Source organism: Lissotriton helveticus, chromosome 2_1 (genome assembly GCF_964261635.1).
Source record: "Lissotriton helveticus chromosome 2_1, aLisHel1.1, whole genome shotgun sequence".
NCBI classification, from domain to species: Eukaryota; Metazoa; Chordata; class Amphibia; order Caudata; family Salamandridae; genus Lissotriton; species Lissotriton helveticus.
This window is the reverse complement of record NC_136059.1, coordinates 600,918,731-600,942,839: the sequence shown is the minus strand read 5'-3', so window position 1 is coordinate 600,942,839 and position 24,109 is coordinate 600,918,731. Positions and strand designations below refer to the sequence as shown.

General features: G+C 44.4%; 1 protein-coding gene across 1 annotated transcript in view; it reads left to right on the top strand.

Annotated features, from left to right (window-relative positions):
- The window catches only part of LOC144818172 (general transcription factor IIH subunit 2), a 368,595-nt gene that overhangs the window by 51,769 nt on the left and 292,717 nt on the right, over positions 1-24,109 (top strand). The gene's annotated exons all lie outside the window — the stretch shown is intronic.

Here is a 24,109-nt window from a genome sequence, read left to right as displayed (position 1 = left end):
ATTTAAGGAAACTGGGGTGTTGGGGCATTGCAGCCTAGAGAGATTCAGAGAGGTATAACCATAGGGCAAGTTTGTCAAAATAAGAAACCCTTCTCAGTTTTCTCCCGCTTCTTCATCCAGCCATCTCAAAAGAAAGTTCCAAAGGGCCTTCTTCCTCTTGAATGAGTTCCCCCTTAGATCTAACTTGGATGTAGAAAGTACAGATTCAAACCAATCAGAATGCTGAGGGGGTGAACATTCTACTCGCTTACAACAGATTTCCCTTAATGCTAGAAGGATGGCACCCAATAAGAAGGATCTCGCAGGGCCTGTGATTTCATCTGAGATTCCAAAGATAATCAGAGAGAGGCTTACTGTGACTTGCAACCCCTGGATGTTTGAGATGGTCTTACCAACCTTCACCCAGTAATCAAGAATAGCCGGGTATTGCTGGAATATGTGAACATCCGAAGCGCTCTCCAGGCCACATTTCCTGCATTTAACAGGAGGCCCTTTTGTCATCTTTGATAGCCTTTGTGCAGTTTAATAGGCCCTGTGGATTGAAAAGAGATGATTTGTCCTAAACCAGGCCGGCTTGATAATAAGGAACAAAGTACTCATCGACACTTGCTGAGTTGTTCCCACTGCACTCCCGGCAGGCAAATGCCCCACAGAACTTCTGCCAGTCTGAACTCCCCATCTATTGCCTCTTAGATTTTCCAGTACCCAGTAGATACCTCTTTCCTCCCTGGGGGTTTCGCCACCAAATGTTCTTCTATAAGGTTGCCTATACCAATTGCAGACTTCAGGTTCTGGGCCCAACTTCTCAGTTGGATATACTTAAATCTGGAGATTTCCCCCCTCCAGAGAGCTACATAGCGTTGACCAAGGTAGTATCGTGCCATCCTGGGCAAGGTCCCCCCATGCTCCGAGCCCAGCATGTCTTAATGGCTGCTCTAACTTATCTTTTAAACTGTCCGGTGTTCCAGGAGAGTCCCAGAGGGGGGCAGGACTAGAGAAGTAACTTAGACCCGTCAGCCATCTGGTGTCGGCTCATATTCTGGCCATAGCCTGTACCACCTTGAGCTTTATCTTTCTTAAGAACTTGGGGTCTCCAGACTTGAGCATGAAGCAATTCTTGCCTATATTGGCCCCTTTCAACATGGCTGAAAACATGGACCCCCACACCAGAAAAGTCTGGAGATTTTAACAACATTCTAGAGTAGGTCAGTTGAAAGGTCCATGCATAATACTGCAAGTCTGGGTGGGATAATCTCCCCCCTTCTCAGCTCCTTCCAAGAAATTATGAATTTATGGTCTGCTCAAGTTTGTCGATGGAGGGCTTGCCAAAATGTAAAGGGATTGTATTGAAGAAAAAGATAATCTTTGGTAATATTATCATTTTAACCAAATTCACCCACATACAAATTGACAAAGGGAGGTGAACCCAACTCTTTATAAGCTGCAAGCATTCCCTTTTAACATTCGACATGTTAACTTCTGTGATTTTTTTCATGAGTACATAGAACTCATAGAACTCACCAGTAAGTCCGATGTGATGTCGCTTAGGGATCAAACACTTAAAAAATGGACCAGGCATTTTTTCGCTCTTTAAATATTACAGGGTTGGCATTTCCTAGTCAAGTGAGCATAAGCAAATTTTAAGATGAGATATATAATGGAGTTTATCTAAAAATGATTAGTATAAGACTTGTCCCAGAATCTTAGTCAGATCATCATTTTATAGCTGATGCTCTCTGACCGGTAACATTATATGCCAAAACATCATCCATAAGTGTAACAAACACAAGCTCACCTACAGAATATGTACATCATAACTGATCCATGTATGATTATGGGGGCTGTAAGAAATAGTGTAGCTCTGTTTCTGTCTTACGGCCCAATGTGGTGGCAATGTGCTGGCACCTAATTTACAAACCTAAAACACCTCATGGTTCCTTAGTTCCTGTTACCTATCTTCCCCTCTCTTATGCAATGGATCATGTTTGATAGATAGAACCAGAGTTTATTATCTCCTGAATGTTCTCTGGCATTGTGGCTGCCTATTGGATGTGTGGTATTGCCATTCTTTATTGCTCCAATATGCTTCTGTATTCTGGTTTTTAAACTCTGAATAGTTCTCCCCTCATATTTTATTACATCGGTAGCAAATCACATAAATTACAAAAAATGTCTTGAAATTAACAAGCTCACAGATACGGAACACTCTTGATGCATTATGTGTAAATCCCAATTTTCTTATTTATACCAGAACCGAAGATGCAAAATTTATTATAAGCAAAGAAACTGGATGGTTTGCTACTCAGCCTTAGCCGTAAGATACACCTCAGTGGGTTTCCTGTTTAATGCTTGTTTAAGTCAGTGCTTAATTTGTAAAATATGAAGTCCAGGTGCTCAAATGTTTCCTCCAGTACTATAAAATGAACACCTCACACCGACGGCGCAGCAGGCGCGCCAAAGGCAAGCCCGTCTGCGCCCGTCCGCGTGCGGACGGGGCCAGGGGCCAGGGGCCATAACCTTTGGTCCTCCTACGGCCCTGGGGAAGTACTACAGCTCGGACCTCCTTCATACTCTAAGATCCCCTGCGAGAGCAAGCTGCTGCCACCCATTTTATCCCTTGGATTTACCCACTATATGGCCACACTGCAACGCAAGACTCATCGCCACTCAGAAGGGAGCCGACCGACCGACTTTTACAATGTTTCTTTTAAACTGTAGGTCTTTACCGAAGCAAAGCACGGAAATCTCACTACTCTTGGACGGACTCGTCCCCAATGCTATCTTTTTAACCGAAACATGGTTAACCTTTGACTCCGAACCCGACCTAGTGAAAGCACTTCCATCTGGTTGTCAAATTGCCTGCAGGGACCGCGCCCAGGGGAAAGGCGGGGGACTCTCAATCATTTATAAAACACAATACTCGTGCCATTACACTATTCCTGACTGTGAAAGTCTGTCCTTCTCTATCAAATTCTCCTCCAACGACTGCTTCTCAGGGATCCTTATCTATCGCCCCCCAGGTCCATTGAACCAATTTCATACTGCACTACCTCCCTTTGTAGCAGAATTAGCTACGTCTCCCTCCAATTTTACGTTGCTGGGGGACCTCAATATCCATTTTGGTAATGGTTCATATAATATGGTCAAAGAGCTGACTGCAAGTTTGGCGGCAGTTCAGCTGGAGCAATTAGTGCTAGCTCCAACGCACATTAAAGGGCATCTACCGGACCCTGTATTTAGCAACTGTGTAGAACTTAAGACTGGTCCCATTACCCATCTTCCTTGGACGGACCACTTCTTAATCCCTCTTAACTGGTCAATACATAGACCCGTTTCCTGCACTCCTAATCCGCGAAAGATGAGAAACTGGTCTAGGCTCCCATTAGAACAGTGGACTAGCTCCCTGGCAGCCTCCAGACCCTCATTTTCCCAGAATCCCCTACTAGATAACAGGGAATTCGACAATTGGATCTGGAAGTCACTTGACTCCATATTCCCCTCTAGAAAAATTAGCTTAAAAAGGCCACGAGTAACAGCCCCATGGTACTCGGAGGAGCTAAGAGAAAAAAAGCGACATTTTCAGGAAGCTTGAAAGAAAGTGGCGCTTAGCATATGCCACCATAGACAAAGCCATGTATAGAGAGGCTATTAGAGCCTACAAATAATCAATAAAATCGACACAGTCTACCTATTACAGTGATAAAATCATTAAGGCCAGATCAAAACCGAGAGAGATCTTCCAAATTGTTAAAAAGTCTCACCAAACTTCCCCCACCCATGCTTCCCAATGACAACCCACTCTCCCGCTGCAATGATCTAGCGGAATTTTTCTATCAGAAAATAAATAAAATTTACTCTTCATTTGCAGTTACAGTCCTGGAGCCCCCCATCAATGGACCCTCTCTCCCTATGGAAGCTGATCACTCCCCCCGAACAACCCTGGACCATTTTCCCCTGCTAGACTTGGAAACGCTAGGATCACTGATACAACAAGTAAAGTCAGGCTCCCCATGCGACCCGCCCCTCCAAGCACTATGGTTGCAGCCAGTCAAGTTATTCTTCCCACTCTGATGGAGATTCTTAACATCTCTCTAACCACAGGTAGTGTTCCACCTACTTGGAAACAAGCTATGGTGAGAGCACTTTTGAAAAAGCCTATCCTTGATCCAACTAATTTGAACAACTACCGCCCCATCTCCCTGTTACCCTGGGTGAGCAAAATCCTGGAGAAATACATTAATTTCCATCTAACAATGTTTCTCGAGAACAACCACCTACTCGATATCTCGCAGACAGGATTTCGCCCCAAACATGGGACGGAAACGGCCCTGTTAGCCGTGACAGAGGAAATAGGCGGACCTTGGATCGAGGAGGATCAGTGGCAGTCATCCTCCTCGATCTAAGTGCGGCGTTCGACACGGTATGCCATAAAACTCTGCTGTGTCGACTCCTTAATCTTGGAGTATCAAGGAACGCTTTGGCTTGGTTTCAGTCCTTTTTGAGCGGAAGGACATTCCAAGTCTTTGACGGTGACTCTTTCTCCTCAAGCAAACCTCTGGATTGTGGGGTACCGCAGGGATCGTCATTGAGCCCTGCGCTATTCAACGTGTACATGAGACCGCTGGCTGAGATTGTCCACCCATATGGTATTAAGATCATCACATATGTGGATGACACTCAGCTGGTGGTCTGGCTTGCACAAAAGAACTGTGAAATGGCTCAGATCAATTTGACTACCTGCATGGAAGAGGTTAAAAACTGGATGACTACATCGTCCCTTAAGCTTAACGGTGACAAAACCGAGCTTATGTTGCTCGGCCCGCCAGCTCTGTCTACCATCGACCTCTTATGGCCTACCAGCCTGGGTGCACCGCCCATCCCAAAAGACAACATAAAAAGCCTTGGTCTGGCTGAATAAATCTTTAACCCTTAACACCCAAGCAACCAAGACATCTGCAACCTGCTTCGGAATTATTAGGATGCTGAAGAAAATCCTTCCGCTCCTACCCTTTAAAGCCAAGCAAGTAGTGGTACAGGGCCTAATTCAATCCCGACTGGATTTTAGCAATGCCCTGTACCTAGGGGCACCGTAGTACGTCTTGCAAAAACTCCAGCGGACTCAGAATTGTGCGGCACGTACGCTGTTTCAGCTCCCACGAAGAGCGTCTGTAGAATCCGGGATGAGGACTCTGCACTGGCTCCCTGTTAGGGAGAGAATCAAATTTAAAGCCATGTGCATCTCCCACCAAGCTTTCTGGAAATCTGGCCCTAAGATTAATCATCCTCTGCTTTCCCCTTACCACCCCAGCAAACAACTTCGCTCTGCCAATGCATTTTTGGCCGTAGCCCCTCGGATTAAGAGATCAAGAGTTGGAGGTAGGTCCTTTGCCTATAACGCCGCCAAACTATGGAACTCGCTCCCTTTACATTTAAGATCCAATCCCAATCTGTCATCCTTCCGCAAGCAGCTTAAAACCTTCCTCTTCACTAAGCAAAACTAACCCCTAAGCTTCTGCACCACGAGGCACCATTCTTCTTTTTCAGCGCTTGGACGCCCTAGGGCAACAGTCGCGCTCTATAAAACCCCTTTTCATTTCATTTCATTTCATTTCATTTCATATTTGTTGGAGGCCACTCCCACTTTCCCGGCTCTACCCACTTACTGTATTGGTTCCACCCACATCCTCAACTGGCACGGCTGAAAGTCAGATGTAATACCCGATCTGAATTTCAGCAAGGGACCCTTCCTCATAGTGAGGTTTTGATAGGAGGTTCCCCTGACCTGTACATAACAAGTGCTAGAGGTGTTTGTGGGGGGTGAAGTTCTCCCCTCAATAACATTTTGTAATAAGAAAGACCAATATGGTGCACCACACATTTTCCATTACATATTTAGCTGTATTAACTTTCAAAGCATAGTAAATTGTAAATGATGACCTGAAATAAGCATGCCAGAAGGCATGGAAATGTCACACATAAGCACCCATGCCATAAACCGTTGAAATGCCACATATAAGCACCCAGGCCATTAACCGTGGAAGTGTCACACATTAACCTTCAGGCCAAAAAGCATGGAAATGTCACACATGAGTACTTAGTCTCAGACCAGGAAGCATGGAAATGTCACACAAAGGCACTGTGGCCAGAAAGCATGGAAACATCACACCACAAAGGCACACAGGCCAGTAAGCATGAAAATGTCAAACGAAGGCACCCAGGCCTGTGGTTCTGGAACGATTTTCAAAGTGTTGTCCTAAAAATTACCACTCTCCCCTTCACCTCTCTCACGGTCTTACTTCTTTCTTACTACACCTCTCCTTCTCTACCTCTTTTTTTCTGTCCTCTCATCTTTCTATGCCCCTTTCCCAGTATCAATCCACTCTCCCTTCCTCACCTACAACCATCTCTCTACTGCTCCTTCTCTTTATGAACTTTTATATCTCACCTCTTACTCTCTACCTCAACCACTCTCTAGCTTTGTTTCACTTTCCGCTCTCTTTCACTACCTCACCTCTGTTTTTCTGTTTCACCTCTTTTCTCTCAACATCTTCTCTTTCTGCCCTTCTGCACTATAATTCTATCTTTCTTTCTACACCTGACCTATCATTCTATGCCTCACTTCACATTTTACCTCTTTCTTTTCCCCACCCTCATTTCTCTAGCTTGCACCCCTATATAGTTCTCGTACTGTAACTGCTCACATTCTACCCGCCACTGCTTTCACTACTTCTCTCTGCCTCGAGTGCTCTCTTACTAACCTCTTTCTACTTTAGCTCTCTGTCTAACTCACCTCTCTTGTACCCTACTACCACTCCCTAAAGTTTATTCGCTATGTTTCTTATTGTCTCTCCGTCTAACGGGCATCTCTAGAGGAGGGCTAGATAGGACAACCTGTGCAATAAAGGTGACCAAACTGCAGAGGTGGCTCCAAGTCCAAAGCACACGATTCTGCATGCACCTGAAATGTCTGACAATCCTACAGTCTCTTTCCTTCAAACAGCTTTTTATTTTCTCATCTACACATTCTGCTGTAAAGAGCAGCTGAAGACATGCGAATGACCCAGTTCCCAGACTAACTGCATCCTGCATTTTTATACTGAGAATTTCAATCATGTAGTGCATGAATCCTCAACATAAATAAAAAAAACTGATCAATGCAATTAAGGGCATTGTACTTGCACACGGTACCCGGTGCCGGAGGCGTGGTTGCTCAGGGCAGGCCTGTCCTCAGACTCGTCACTCAGTGGTTCACTTCACAGTTCACTTCGTACATATCAAGTGAACTGTGAAGTGAATCACTGAGTGAGGAGTCTAAGGCCTGCCCTGAGCAATCTTGTTTCCTGCGCCGGGCACCGTGTGCAAGTACTATGCCCCAGGCCAGGACTAGGAGGCTAGAAGTGAAATTAAATGTGAGCTTAAGAAGAAACATTGGTGGAATTACTATAAAGAAAGTGCGCACACAGACTGAATAAAAAAATATTTTTCTTTTCTATTTGCTTCATATTCTTGCCATTTTGTAGCAATGTAATTAATAATTTCCATTAATGTAATGGTCGCTTTATTTTTTCACCTTTTGAGAATGAAGACGTTAGTTCAGGTCTATTAGAATTCACACTTGTTCCCAGCATGCCTTACGCATGTGTAGTGGCAGCAAGCATTTAACTGACTGAACAAACTAACGGTCATTCACAATAGAATAGATTTTTGCAACATGTCCAAAACAATATTACCGTTTAAATAAATGTCCCAGCAGTGAGAAACCACCACCATATCTGACGGGGTTGTAGTTTGTCTACTGGGAAGACCGTCACCTTTTCAAAGGCATCACATAATTAGTTCTTTCTCCCATCCTCCCTGAATCTGTAACATCTTTAAACAGTATATATATATATAAAACAGTATATACACAGTTTCTCTTTACTATTGCATGTGATCAAATCACAGAACCATATTTTCATTTTGTGATTGGCTGTCTCTTTGACTTTAAAATCTGTTTCCTCTCTTCTCTCTGGTGGCACTTGAAAGGCGCAGCATGAACGCTTCATTTTCTAACTGGTAACCCCATAACTCCGATTTTACCTCCAACAGACACCAGAAACCCAAAAGAGAAATGGCACAGCCAGTGCACCCAGAGAAGCAGGGCCCCAACCGAGGGAATGACCAAAATAACAAACCACAAGTCAGCAGAAACACAAATCCACAGCCAAAAGCACAGGGACATAAAAGCTGCCAGGATAGACCATAAGGCAGCAGGATGAAGACCACCCAGCAAAGCAGGCATATTTCAGCCAATGCAGTTCACTTCATAGTATACGTATGAAGTGAACTGTGAAGTGAACCACCTGCAAGTGACGAGTTCAAGGCAAGGCCTGCTCCCTGCCTTGAGCAATGAATCATGCAGGCCGGCCGTGTGGAACTGCAAGCACAATGTACGCCCGGGTCAGGACTAGCCTAGGAGGCTGGAAGGGCAGGGGCCGGACATGGCCTTCTATTTAACCATGACCGCAGTCCCCAGGCCTATCGTGACTGCCCAAGGAAGAAAGCTTTAGGTGCACTACATCCCGAAGAGGGACGTGTTTTCCTTTGTGCCCCCGCCGGGCACCGCAGAGACCAGGCTGTAAAAAATCCATGGGACACACAGATGACGTTTTTTTATTTTGCATTACTACAGTCAATAACACCCGACCCCAAGGCCCTGAAATCAAAAGATTTGGAAATACCTAAAATGCTGACTTTTTATGTTTCAGTGAGATTTTAATGATGCAGGCAACATCATGTTGAGCGGGAGCTACCACGGTGACGTCTCACGCTCAAGATAAAAAGCATCGTTGGTTAACAATGGTTGCTACTTACGGTTACTGTGGTGGAAGCTGCCAGGACAATGGCCTGTCTTTATTAACTGATAGGCTACCGCCTGCTGCTGCTGCTCCCTGCCTTCGATGTCGTTGGGCTGATCTGACCTGAACCTCTGACGACTCATTGGGTGTGGTATTTTGAAAAAAAGCTACACACTCTGCCTGCCGCACAGACCCTACCACTCAGAACCAAACCCAGCCCAATCAGTGTACTGCCCACCGGCAACACTAAACTGAGGGCCACGGCTGCCGCTAAAGCAAATTCGGAATGCACATCAAGGTCGAACGTCTGAATATGGATATTGGGTAAATTATTTATTGACGCTCACAGCAGCAACACTCTTCACGGACTCTGGAAACAAAACACAGACTGCAGGAGTCAGTGAGGTAATTTTAAATACTACGCCACAATGGTGCACTTTTTTTTATCAGGGCCAGGTCTACACCATGCGTCACTATGTGACGCGCGCTGTAGACCCGGCCCTGATAAATAAGTGGCGGTGCTAAGCACTGGAAAGCACCAGCACAAATTAGGCACTGGTTTAAGTGCTGATATGTCTGTTCGTAAATGCCAGTGTTTTTGCATATCCGAAAATCTCAATGCTAACCATATTGTATTATTATTATTATAATCTTGTATAGCGTGTAGCTATCCAAATAGGGTTTCCCAGCACTTTAGCAGCAGGTAGGGATGGCAGAATAAGATTAGATTAAAACAACCAGGTTGTCGGATTCTTGCGAAAGATGATTGGTGAAGTGCAGCTTCTCTAGGACTTTGGAAGGGTGTTCTACATCTTGGGGACCAAGTATGAAAAGGAGGACCACCTATGCGAGCCAGTTTGACTCTGGGAACCGTGCAGAGAGACCAGTTACTTGATTGCAAAGAGTGAATAGTTTGGAAAGGTACCACCAATTCTTGTAAGTGCCACGGACCAGAGCTCGATCTAGCTTTATGCATGTAGCATATTGCTTTAAACTGTATCCCTTTGTCCACTGCGAGCCGATGAAAATCGCAAAGGAGGACCAGCACTGAGGCATGTTTTGGTAATCTGAATAGGAGCCTGGCGGCAGAATTCTTAACTTGTAGGTGTCTATAGAGGCCTTGTCTCCCCCAAGCCATACACCTAAACTCTTAATGTTGTAGACTGGTTCAGGAGAGCACCTAAGGTCTCAGGCCTTTGCTGTAGGCCTAAAAGCAGAGGGTTCTTACCCAGCACCTTGGTCTTGGCTCTATTAAGTTTTAATGAGTTTGTATTTAACCAGGTGGAAATCAAACCCAGGCAAGAGTTTAGGGACACAGAGTTGTCGTCCTGAACAGATTGACAGAAGATGATTTAAGTAGCTTTCCACCAAGTCTGCTAAAGGATGGATGTAGATATTAAATAACATCATACTTAGGGCTGATCCCTGAGGGACTTCCGACGTAAGAGATCTGGAAAACATGTTTGCCAAGAAGACTTGGATGGTGCAATCTTCCAGAAAAGAGGTAATCCACTATAGAGCCATCCCTTGGTGACCCAAGTTTGGCAATCTTTCCAGAAGAATGGAATGTGACACCGTATCAAAGGCTGTGCTGAGATCCAGTAGAATTAGCGCAGCCGTTCCGTCCTTATTCAGAAGCCGTCTCAGATATTCAATGACTCCTAGAAGGGTGGATTCGGTACTGTGTCCTTTTCTAAAACCTGACTGAGAAGGATTCAAAGCATTTTGGTAGTCCACAAATGTGGTCAGTTGAATGTTTACCATTGGTTGCAGATCCAAATCCTTGGCCTGTCTCCCTGGGCACTGATAATGCTGTGTTTCCAGCTTTTTTTCAATCAAAAACGATAATCAAAATTCTTCTTGAACATTCAACTTCCGTTTATTAATCAATACATTCCATCTCAGATGTTGTATTCACATCTATCTTCTAAACCATATTTCACTTTATACTTGGATTTTGTCATGTACATCAATATATTTCACTGTCCCAATGCACTTCGGCGCCCCGCGCTTTTATCAAGGGGTAAATCGATGTGGCGTTCTCTATCCGTTACATTGTAGCTCTGATGCGTGCTGGGGTGGTGTGGAGTGGAAAAACGATGGATTTGGGCCCAGATCTTTGGACTGGGGTGAATGTGTGACATTGATCCACATTCTGTCCATCATTGTTGTGTTTGGGGGTTCACGTGTGAGCATCTCCAAATACCGATGATACCCGGGAGCACTACATACAGAAATAAACTTGTTACATTAATTCAACGCTGTGCACGACCAAAACTCATAGTCAGTTGAATGTTGACATGTTTCTCCAAGCATTTGAGGAGAATGGGGGGAGTATCGATATTGGTCTAAGTTTGACCAAATGGAGGAGTCCAAGTTGGGCTTTTTTAGTAAGGGCAAGACCATGGCGCGCTTCCATGCTTGGGTGATATGTCCCTCTTGTAAGAATGAATTCAGGAGTCCTACCAATAGTTGTACAAGGTCTTGGTCCAGTGTGCTACGTTTGGCCGGAGGGAGAGTGTTGTGTGGCGAGCCAGATTTTATCGATTGCAACAGGGTCAGAAAGAAGTGTTCAGAGGGGCCAGTTAATGCATTTTTTAAAACTTTGACCAATGTCCGAAGGATTTACTTTGTTGGTTAGAGGTTGCGTCCATGTGCTCTTATTTGGAATGTTACCATCCGACGGAGATTTGCCTGTCCAACTAGTCATGAGAGAATGTTGAATGCCTGTCAGTTTTTAGGTTTCGCCTGTCGAAAGCTGCGCAAGCAGCGTTTCGCGCAGGCGAAATCTAATGTTAGAACAGTATGGGGGACTTCCATTGGCTAGCTCAATAAATCGAGGCTAGCCATTGGAAGACATCGTTGTCAATCACTTTTTCCCGGTCAGAACACGAATCGTGGGCGTTTCTGACTTTTTTTAAGTCCCGCCCCCCACTCTTTTTTTAAGTCCCGCCCCCCACACCCTCCCACTCGCCGAGGAGTTATCCTGCTGTCAGTGAGCCATTTGTTTATCCCCCGCCCTCCCTCCCGTTGTCCGTGCCTTCTCCCTCCCGCCCGCCCACTGTCCATGCCTCCTCCCTCCCGCCCGCCCACAAATGTCAGAATGATGATGAGAAAACGGCACTGGACAAGCCATATCAGACATGGTATACCTCGGGAGGAATCCATCTCTGCAAACGCCCCCCCACCCTTGTAAAGAAATAGCAAAAGCGTGTATTCGTATTTCTGCCGTGCAACTCGTGTGATTTTTAGGAGTTATTAAGAAACTCGCCAATCCCGCCGTCAGCGATCCATATGTTTATCCCCCGCCCTCCCTCCCGTTGTCCGTGCCTTCTCCCTCCCGCCCACTGTCCGTGCGGCAGACAGCCACCGCACTGTTTATGTTGGACGTTTCGTGATAAATTACGAAAGATTCTCGGTTGTTTTTATCATCTCATAAACCTGTGGTTTTGACCGGCACGTTTCCTTCTTTCCTCGGCACAGAAATTAAGAAGTTAGCCGCACTCGTGGAAGAAAGTACAGCGCCTAGACTCCAGAGCGGGGTCTACCGACCAGTTCACAGCCGCACAAATGGGATTATTTCCTGCACCAAGTGCTGCTCTAAGCTCTTCGCCAGCTGTGAAAAAATTAGAACAGCGGGGTTTCGTTCCTGTGAAACCAATTTACACACACAAGCACACTTACTGCTAACACATCAACTACACACGTTACCACTACACACACAATTGCATTCACGTCACACTCCTGAAGGTATAAATACGCACAATATGTATACAAACACCTCACACACATATACACACGCGCATATATGTGAAGTGCTATGCTTAGCGCTGCTTTAAGAAAGGAGCACATTCAGGCGCTACAGGCAGAGCGGGTATTTGTAGGAATGTAGTTCTGTAGTTTCAGGTGGGTTAATTCGCACTTATTGCCCCGATGACCGTTTGATACCAGTGCAAGCAGACTGTGTCTGGGCAGAGGCTGGAGGAAGGGGGTGGGGGCACCTGGTCGGGAGGGGGCTGGAAAGATGAGGTGGAGGGCAGGTGAGCAAAGATGTTTGAAATAGTACGCAGTAAGTCAACGGGAGGTAAGGAAGAGCAGAGTATGTGGGGGCATAAAGATGCATGGCGGTACAGAAAAAGTCGAATATATGGCGGGTGGCAGACTTTGGCAAGCCAAGGATGTTTTCTCGTGCAGGACTTCGAAGACCCCAGGGGGTTTAAACGAGGGCTACGGGTCTTAGCCAGACTGCTTGGGTTCTGCCAAACCCCAGTCTTCCCAGGGCCACACAAACTGAGAGCATCCATCCGCAATGGTTTGTGCACCCACCCACACACACATACACACGGCCCGCAGAGCCCCCATGTAGTGTGCAGACTGAGTGCCCTGTACCCCAGAGTCAAGTGGGCTGTTCAGCAAACGCACCCCTCCCCCCACCTCCTGTGGGGTGTAAAGATACCTTCCTGACCCTCCGTCTGCTAATGCGCCCTCCCAATGATATGTACAGACTTGCTGTGCGCCCCCTTCCCCCCCAGGCAAGTGAAAAAGCACCCCCGCTGGGACTGTAGTCTCTGATTCCCTCCTGCCCAGGTTATTAAGAGCGAGTGCCCCCACCCCACCATGGTGCTGTCTAGACTCCCTCCACTGGTGCACTGGTGAGAATGAGGCAATGCCCCCCCCACACACACCCCAAAACCACACGCACACTCCCTGTGTCACCGAAGGAGAGCCCCCGCGAACTCTGAAGGCTGACCCGCCCCCACCCCGCGCCCGCAGACTGCACCTGTCTACCCCCCGGTGATTCACGGTGACGTCTGTTACATTACCGGGCACTGCGGGTCACCGCCGAGCACTTTAAACGCTGATTTATGCCTAGAGACTGCACCCTCATCTAAATATTCGCATTATACTACACATGTATGTTGGTGAGCACCCAATGTTGGGGGGGCTCTGTGTGGGTGTGTGGGGGGGGGTCGCAGTGTGTGGGGGCTCTGTGTGGGTGTGTGGGGGGGCTGTGTGTGGGGGGCTTTGTGTGGGTGTGTGGGGGGATCTGTGTGGGTGTGTGGGGGGTCTCTGGGTGTGGGTGTGTGGGGGGGCTCTGTGGGTCTGTGTGTGGGGGGGCTCTGTGTGTGGGGGGCTCTCTGTGGGTGTGTGGATGTGGCATTTGCGAGAGATTAAGCTATTGGCATTGTAAATGACAATGCCATTTATTTATCTGTTTTCAAAACCAACACATAAATAAAAATGTTGTCATTTAAAATGCCAATAGCTCTAACTTTTGCAAAGGCGAAACCGTTGCTTTGTAAATGCTTGTTTTTACAGAAGTGTCAAAGCTCCTCACATTGAGACTGTGACAGCAAAGGGGGTGGAGACATGTTACTGTGGTCTGAAAGCTCTTTGACTACTTCAAGAAGTGTTTTAGGCAGCAGAAATGTTATCTGAGTAAAAAGTAGCCCGAGCAGCTCTGCAAAAACATGATAGTTTTGTGGTTTTGTAGTAAGAGTTTCCTTTTTACTGTATTCCATAGTTTGGGACACAGTACTTAGGCCTTTACAAGGTCGAGGATAGCAGCTGTGAGGCTCCTCTGTCTTTGAAGTTCAGTTTGGGCCTGGGCAATGGTGTTCCCACCATACCTAGTGGTCAGTGTATCCCTACTCTGCCCATTAGTGTATTTTTTTTTTTTTTTGGGACTTATGTCAGAGTCCCTCGTCTTAAAACAGCTGCCGCCACATCCTTGTTGATGTGGTGACAGTCAATCGAATCTCCTCTAGAGATCTGTCTGCCCCGCGAATCATCTGCAGCATGAAATACACAATGTTTTTGAGCATTAAATGCAGAAAAACTACAGAACGGTTTTAGAACAAATCACAAAAAGCACTTTTTCTGGGCCAAGATCTAGCTTTCTACCATATTTGGTGTACATCTCTTTGGGCTGTAACTGGGTCTAAAGTTTGTATGAAGAAATGAATGGGAAAACGTGTTTTTCTTGGTTCCCTCTTGACAGGGCACCCTGAAACTTTCCAGTAGAGGTAGAATGTTCTTCAAATGGCACCAAAGTTGCAAGCACACCAAAAAATGCTTTTCCTATGAAAACGCTATCCTAACTTTAACTACCCAATGGTGACTGGCCATTGAACTTAACAGCAAAAAAACTCAGGTGTTCGCAGTATGTTTGGTATTTGATTCTATATCTTTTGTTTAATGCTGGAGTTGTCCTTCTTGGAACTTTAGGATAATCAATGTTTGCTTAAGGAAACAAGCCCTTTTCTTCATTTACTTACAGAAATGAAAAACCGCTGATGAGGGCTCCTGCATCCCTTAGGATCATATTTGTCCAATCGTTCATGTACTAAATAGAACACATTGTATGAATTGATTTTGGAATTGACATTCAGGAAGTCGCTAACATCGTACATTTTTTTTTATACCAATTGTTTGGTATTTTGGTATTGTCTTGATCTTCCTTGGGTTTTAATCTATTTTTTCAATTGAGAAATAATGGTTGTAATTTCTGTGTAAACAGTTTTTATTTTATTTCACAGTACTTGAGGAACACTTGAATCTGTCTTTCTTGACTGTGCGCTTTTGAACTGAGTTGATTATTACATGAAATTGCATTGTTTACTGTGACAAGAGCAGTGTTTGTCAGGCTATGCGTCTATGCGGTTTTGAAAGCAGAGCCTAGCACGGAAACCTCACAGTAATTTTGGACTTTGGGTGGGGTTGAGGCCTGTCTGTGGTGGCTAGGATTACAGTGACTGGGTTTGAAAGCAAGCTGAGAAGATTGATTTTACATTTATCTCTAGGTTTGTCCTGTACATATCTTCAAATACTAGGTTCGTACGTTTTCCATATTTGTGTGTCTATATTGGGTGATTAGTTTGAGGTTCAATCAATCAATCAATGAAAACTTTATTTGATTATATATAAATAATCATACAAATGAGCAGTTAAAAATAAAACCCATGGTAATTAAAATAGCATAGAAGTACGTCAATGCGATAAATTTGACAGAGGATAGAGTCCTAAAGCAAACATGATGGTCTATTAGTATGTGCCGGAAATATAATGCAGGTCTACAATTTCTGAAATTAATTACGTTTGAGTAAGGGGATTAAAAATCTCTTTATGAAAACCTCATGACATTTACTGAAAAGGTGAAAAGCCAAAGTGTCTGATTAGACTAACCATTATAGTGGCATGCACAAATATTAACATTGCTATATTGACTAGTGGGAAACCGAGTAAGTTGGGAGTGAAACTAGTTCTATGTTCAAATAGTAAAGCCCTTTCCCAGTGTCCAGATATGTACAATAAATACGGTTTGATGCCTAGTGTGCTCTGCAGAACAATATACTGTCTAACCGTAGATTTATTTTATTCTGTTCCTTCCTGTTAAGGTGTCTGCTGTTTAAAAAAAGAAAAAGAGGAAAAAAACTGTGCTTAAGACAGTCTATCCAGTTTGCAGATGGTGAGAGAATTCTCAAAAAGGCAATTCCGCAGAATTTTTGCCCCATTACTGCAGTTTATGTACTCACTAGCAATAAATTGGTTAAGATTCGCATGTGCATTAGTCCTAATGGAGGACCAAAGCAACAAATGGGCAAGCTTGATATATTCGTCAATAAAAGTGAGCCACCGTTTCTTGTGGCAAATAAAATGTGAGCTGCACGGTGGAAGGGAAGAGAGGCAACAGCAGAAGAGATTCTCTTTGACCTGCAATTAGCATATCCCCTGATTCCGGCACCCTAGGTGGCAACTGGAACACATTGTGTTTTATACATTTCTAGAAGAAGGGCAGTGGGTTTGCTACCCATAGCGGGGGCCCGGTTAATCTGTGCACCCAAAGATTGAGTTCATTTTTGGTGCCTGGCTACATGAATGGTGTTCCATGAGTTTGTGGACTCAAATACTACTCTGAGATAGTGGAAGAGAAACACTTTCTTAAGCTTATTTCCATGCTTAAGGTATTCGATCACAAGCCATGATTTTGGAGTTTGTAAAATTATATGTAAATCTGACATAAAATCAGTTGAGTCTTCCACTAATGGTTTTAAGCCCTTAGGCATTCGAGCCAGCAGGACAACATTGTCCGCATATAATCGATCAGGAGTGGATTGTGAATTTATCTCTGTTACATCCTGACTATGATTGACCAAGTGTGCATTCAGTTTATTAATATAAACTGAAGCATGCATGCTGAGTGAACACCTCATTGTAGATTAAAAGAATGTGAGCACTCACCAGTAGGCCGAAATCTGGCCCTTGCTGTTAGTGAACTTTATTTATGACTTTCTTAATAACCTATCGGGTAAAAGCTTCCATTATTGTAATCGATTAACTCAGGAATGCGCAGGATAGACCTATGGAGGCTAGATGCCAGGGGCAATACTTTAGCTTTGATCTATTTACCTATATTAATCGAGATTTAGGCATTGCTCTATTATACCAAATCCTTCCCTGAAACCGTATTGGAAGGGGCTTTAAATGTTGTGTTTATTAACCTATTTCACGATTCTATTAAATGTGTTATATGAAAGTAGAGGTTGTCCCCACAAGTGAGAGAAAATATAGAACAGGTGGGGTCTTTTCGGAGGTCTTCTGGATGGCCTGTCAGAATGAGGGTAGCGGCCTGCTTGAGACAAAACTGTGACATATGTATGCGTTGTGTGTGGGAGGGAGCTATAGGAATGGGAAGGGTTTATAAATGATATGTCAGTAGCGATCTGCAAAGTATTCTGCGAAATACAAAAGGCTACCATGGTGGTTTTGTTTGTGTTTAATTACAAAACAAATTTTGTTCCCAAAAAAACCTTAGATGAACCTTGAGTAGTTGTGGCTCTGAGCAGTCAGGCTTCCACAAAGGAATAAGCGTAAGACATTTGAACACACCAAAACAATTGAAGAAAAGAACACAACTTTCTAGAAATTAGACCTCAATTTATAAGAATGGATTTTTGGTTAGTAAAACGAAAAAGATCCACCATAGTGTACCGGAGATACAGAATTTACAATGTATATTAAATCAGCATTTTTTTTACTTAAACGAGAACAAGCATTGGCAAGTTCAACTAATTTGACACTTTAAACTTTTTCATGGAAATCTTGGGCAAGTATCAATGAGGTAACGAAGAGCTACTTTAAGTGACCAACTCCAACAGGGGACCAGTGTGAGGGACCAGCAATGTCCACAGCAATAAGTAGTCTTCTTTCCAGTTCAAGTGTCAGTGACTCGTTGGTATTGACTACTATGGAGTGGACATGATGAAAGAGATACAGGATGCTAAAAATGCGCAAGGATGCTGAAAACTCCTAGGTCCACAGGCTTAGTAAGGTGATCCTCGACATAGGGTTCGGCGCTCCTTAAAGTCATCTCGAGCTTGGCAGAAGTCCAGGGCTACCAGTTGCCTGGCAAAGCGGTTTTAGGGGTTCCCTTCTTTTGGCAGTAACTTGCCTTCTGGGCAAACAATATGCACTTAGACGGCACTCCAGCATCCAGCAGACCGGAGGGGGGGTGGGGGGGTCAAATTTTGAAGTTTGGTCCTTGGTGCTGCTTGAAAGCGAGCTGGGAATCTGGGCAACTCATCCCAGCTTTTGTGGCCCTTTGCTGTGCACAGGATGCCAGCCAACTGACCCTAGAAGTCTCGTGCTTTGGCTGGGCTTAGGTGTCAAGTTCTCTACTAGCAGGACATAGCAGACACAGTACTTTAGTTTTCTAGCCACCAAGTTCTGTCCACATCATTGCAGCTTTTCTTCACCGGGTGCTTGGTGCAGCATGGTAGGCCTTCGTTTGGCCACTTCTCCAGTCCAACGGGTGCCTTTTTTTATGCTCAGAAAGTGCCCTCAGGGGAGGTTGTGGTAGCTAGTCAATGGGCCAGCAGGTTCCCTCCCTGCTGATGACTACTTCCTGTGAAGTGTGGCATTGGCTCTTCCAGAAAACCTTACTCTACCCACTTCCAAAATGGCAGAACCTCTCTTTTGGCATACCCTTGCCCCACCCAAAGATGTGGCTACATGCACCCAAAAACCGGTTTGAAAACTAGCTTCGTCATCTCTGCTCCTAGTGCCAGCCTGTCTGCCTAAGTAATAGATCATCCCCTCTCCCTAGTGTTGGCTATTTTCCTTCAAAAGCAGCTCCTCCTCTAAAGCTCGCTGTTGGGGCTAAATCCCGTGTGGCTTAATGCCTAAAGGGCTTCTGTTGTGTCCCTACCTTGGAGTCGTTTGCACGTGTCCCCAATAGGCAGAAAGCTGTCCCGAGGACAGACCTTATCTGCAACCGTAAACTGGCATAAGAGACTTGGGCAACAAAGAAGCAACATTTCTATTGTTACAACAAGTTACATTAGTTTCAACTTCAGCAGCAAGCTTGGCTTAATGTAACGAGTTGTTTGATACATTACATTACCAACTTTAGCAGTCCTGTCAGAAGTTGGCAGGGCTGAGGTGTCAAGCTGTAACTGCATTCACCAAAATGGCTGCTAGCCCTTTCTTCAGTAAAAATAATTGTGTATTTTTTACTGTTAGAATGTGTAAAGGTACATGTTTCACTTGGTAATATACAGCACCCTAACTTAGGGCTCATTGGGACTATCCTAAGGGTGACCAATATATGTTAAGAAGGGAGGATTCTGTTTTGCTATTGTTTTAAATGGCAAAGTCAAATGAACAGCTTAAAATTGCCCTGCCAGTTTGCAGACAATCCGAATAAAATGGCATGTGGGACTCGTTCAGAAAGAGGGACTCGTCTCGGAGTTAGATGACACTACCAGCTACTTACATCATAATTTGGGTGCAACTTAATTGAGCAGAAAAAAACATTCAAACGCAGCAGCACAGGACAAAGCTAAATTTCCGTCAAACATTTATTAAATCCATACATGTACAGTGCGATGTCATAAAGGTGAATATAGTACAGATGCCGCAGTGCTCAAATAGTGATTGTATTTACATCATTTAATACATTATACATTATACAGTCCCGTTAAACAAAGAAACAATTAGACGTTCCAACAAATCCATAATCCCTTCTTTCTAGTTGCAAATGCCAAACAGTTGGGGGTCTTTGATGTTTTGACCACAAATTGTTTAAGGGGACTCCTTAAGATGTAGTCATCTTACTGCCACACATGCACATATAAGAAAAAAGAGCGGAAGTACCAGCACTGTGCCACATTGTGCTAGAGTACCTCTCTTGTTACTCACCACCATTGTGTGGGTGTAGATAACCTCAACTGTCTGTCTCCAATTGTTCTACAACAGAATCAAGCCATAAATTACAAAGCTAGAAGTCTACTATCTCAATTACGTACACTCCACCTCTGTTGAGAGTACCTAGGGTGATCGGTGCTATGAAAAATGGGGTCCACCATTTCCCATTCCCAAAACCTCAAAGCTCAAAACAGAGTGGTCATACGATAAGTACCAAACGTGCTCAGCTAGTAGTGTGAACAGTTCCCACCTCTAAGTGAGAACAGTGTGCAGAGTGGCTCCTCTCGCAGTGAATGACACCTAGTACCACAATTCTTCCACAACCACATTGTCATTTGCAGAATTTCACCTGTAAATTCAACATGCATAATAGCGCTTCTCTTAGTGGGTGATGAATCATCCGGTTATTTAATAATTGCATATCGCCCTTGTCCTAAGTATCGCCCGTGACAACTAATTTCAGTAAATGTAGAAAAAACACGGCCCCAAATGTTTTGAAATATACTTTTGCTACAGTGGCAAACTGTGAGCCATGTTTTACCTTGGTCACAAGAAATCATTGGGGGAGGTATCAAAGATAAACAAAAATCTGTGTGGGAACCCTACTTGGGGGAGGTAGTGAAAGCTCTTGATGCATAAAATATCTTTAAACACAATTTAACCCCAAAGCTTATTGCAAAGGTGTTGGTTAAAACGACGAAGATACATTCTGGAATTCGGGACAAACAAGAGCTTTCTTGAAAAGCCCACGTCAGTGTATGTGAGTCTCTGTATCGAGATCCGGGGAAACCCTTGCAAGCATCATATCGAGATTGCTCCATGAAATTGGCTGTTAAACCACATCTCAGTCTGTAGAGATCTTTTTTAAGTCCCCTAACAGGTCGCAAATCTGGTTGTTTAACCGGATCAGTGGAACACAACTACCGCTTCTGTAATTGCACGAAAGAATGTCTGACCCATGTGATATGCGTGTGCCCAGCCCTAAGGAATTTAAGATCCTACTGGCTAAAACCATTGTTCTACAAACTCAGCATAAGACAATGCAACATAGTCATAGCTGAGTGCCTGAGTGGTGTGTATGTGCAGTTTTCAGTAAGATGTGAGAAGCACTGAATCTACCACCAGAGAGCGTTAATCGGGGAAACTTTTAGACCCTTCTTTTTAACCTTGAAGTTTCTACATCTCTGGCAAGTAGGTGAGGCCATGATGGGTCTACCTGTGGTCCTTGCAGACCCATTCTAGTTGGACCTCCTTGATCTCCAGCTCTTCACCTCTAAAAACAGACAGTCCAAGCATAGTTAAAATTGACTTCCCATGACTTTGCAACAGCTCTTTATTTAATTTAAATCATAAACTTTCCCTCCAGTTTCTGGCAAGGAGGCAGTAATGCTCGCTAGATTTTATTGGACCTGTCACTTTCCTAAGTTCAGTCGGGGCAGCTTCGGATTGTCCATCCTGTATCTCAAAAGAATTTAACCAGTAGAGCACAGCCTCAATAATTTTGCCAGGCTGGTTGCAGTGGCACTTTACTCCATCTAAGCAAAAATTGCAATTTAGTTACCGGATGCGCTGCAGAGACGCCTGCCACTTCTTATTGCACGATGCACTTTACCAACAGCAATCAGATCATTGACCATTTGTCTTCTATAGAATCCTTGAGGATACAAGTCATTTGCTGCCAAAAAAAAACTTTCATTGGCCCCGGTAGTTGAGTAAACCTCTTGCGTGGAGGTTTAGTTGCTGTCTCCACCTCATTTTATTAGATTTCACAAATGCATGACGGTTACCCCTGAGGATAATCTTGATTCTGTTAGGGTTCCCGAAAATGTTTTTGACCTTTTTTATCCCCTGACCCATTGTAGGTCATTCCACCTGACATTTAGTTGACCTCAACACAGCACCCAGCCCCTATCACCCCTGGGCTTGAAGTGTGCCCTAACCACTTTGTTGTGTAACATTGCACCCTGCACTTTAGAGGAACATACTTGTAATTAAGTACTTTGTGTTGCAGTATGATTGGCTGGTTGATCATGGCTGTTATAGGGTGCTAAATGTGGGGGAAAAAATAAGCTAAATTATGTTTATATGCGGCTTAGGTTTTTTTCACATAACTTGAAACAATAAAAATGTATCTATCTTGGTCACACCCATGGTGGTACAACTAGTGCCTCTGTCCCTGCGTGACCCTTTAACTTACAGGCCATGGGTACCCGGGGTACTGTATACTAGGGACTTGCAAGTAATTGGCTGATACCCAACTGGCATTAGCTAATCAGACATGCATGTTTTAAGGTCAGGGCACTGGCACTGAGGTCTGGTTAGCAGACCTCTGTTTCCTCCGAGTCGAAAAACCAGCAGCATTAGTCCAAAAACTGTGAGGGTGACCATACAAAAAGAGGCATTTCTTAAAACATACATATTCCCACTCCATCTTCATCTCTCACATCATGTCACAGGGTACTTACTTCCACACAGGTTTGGTCACATAACATAACCGAACATAAAGGTATGTTTAAGTACAAGAGTTGAAGTGTGGCTGGGTTGTGTGTATCTCTTTAGAGTACTACACAGGGACAGGGTCATCAATATCGAGCAACACATTCTCTACATGAGTTACTCTCTAGGGTTTCTGATTGTTTTTTAAATCAAAAAGTGTGTAAGTAGTTATCTGCTGTAGAGAACATAGTTCAGGTAAAATCTCTGAAAAATGATGTCCTCCAAAAATACCCGCCTGGGCTTTAAAGTGTTAAAAACAAAAATACAGGAAGGGCAGAGGACAAAACAAAGTATTAGTACAACTCTACACAAGGGACCAAGTGAAGAAAAGAATGCCAGTTACAGAGTTCTAAAATGAAAAGTAGTTTTATTATGTGTGTCTTCTAAAGCGCACAGCTAACCCGTAGGGTCTCACGGTGTTAAACTCCGATAGAATGAGAGTAGCCCCTAGTTCTAAAACAGCCAGGTCTTCAAACTCTTGCAAGGACTCTGAAAGCATATTCTAAAACATCATTCCAAAACTTCAGGCCAAGGTGTGAAAATGAGCGCGTGCTCAATTAATTCTTGACACTTTACATAGGGACTGAGTAAATGACCGAACCATACATGTGGGCTGGTAGGGTGCCACCAGATCTTGAATATACCGCGGGCGGATCCAAATCTAGCCTTGTGCAGGTAACATAGGGCTATGAACTGCATGTGCTTATCTATAGGCAACCAGTGAAGTTTGCAGAGCAGATGAGACACCAAGGCAAATTTTGGAAGGTGAAAAAGTAGCTAAACTGCCACATTATTTTACTATTTGTAAGCGCAGATAACTGCTTTCTCTGCCTCTAAGCATAGATATTCCCATAATCAACTCTGGACAGACGTTGGGCTTGGGTCAGTGTTTTCTAAGCAGAGAGCGGTAGAATGCCAGTGATCTTCTTAATCCCCCTCAGAACTCCAAAGCAGGTAGAAGCAACCATGCCTACCTGGGGCCTAATCATAAACTTTGCATCTAACCAGAAGCCAAGGTTCTCTACCTGCGCTGGGATGTCCGGGAGGTTGGCCAAAGCTTGCGGCCAGTGCTGAGGGCCCCATAGCTAGGGATTCTTCCCCAGAACCATATCCTCGTTCTGAATGACTACCAAATTAATAAAGGAGTACTTTAAAAGCAAAGACAGCTCACACAGTATGGCAGATGGATATTGTTAGGTCTCACCTTCAGATAGCTGTATCTCTGATACCAATACAATACTCCATAGATGTATGGTACAGAGTGAGTGGGTTTGGTCAGCTCCCTTTAAGGCATTGGCTGTGATAAATTTTTAAGCGTTGCTATTTATCAAATTAGCTGTTCTTGGATCCATAGCATTTCATGGAATTGACATATTTTACCAGAAACTTCAAGTACTCCTCTGTAGTAACTTCGCCCTGTTTCTTTGCCCCATATCTGTGTCCCCATACCACCATGAAGGATGTGAGCACTGCTGCCATTCGCCACTGTGAACGAGGTAACCCATGCCGCAATTCACTGATGCCCACTGCCGCTCGTGGCCATCGATTGTTGAATTACATCACAAACATTG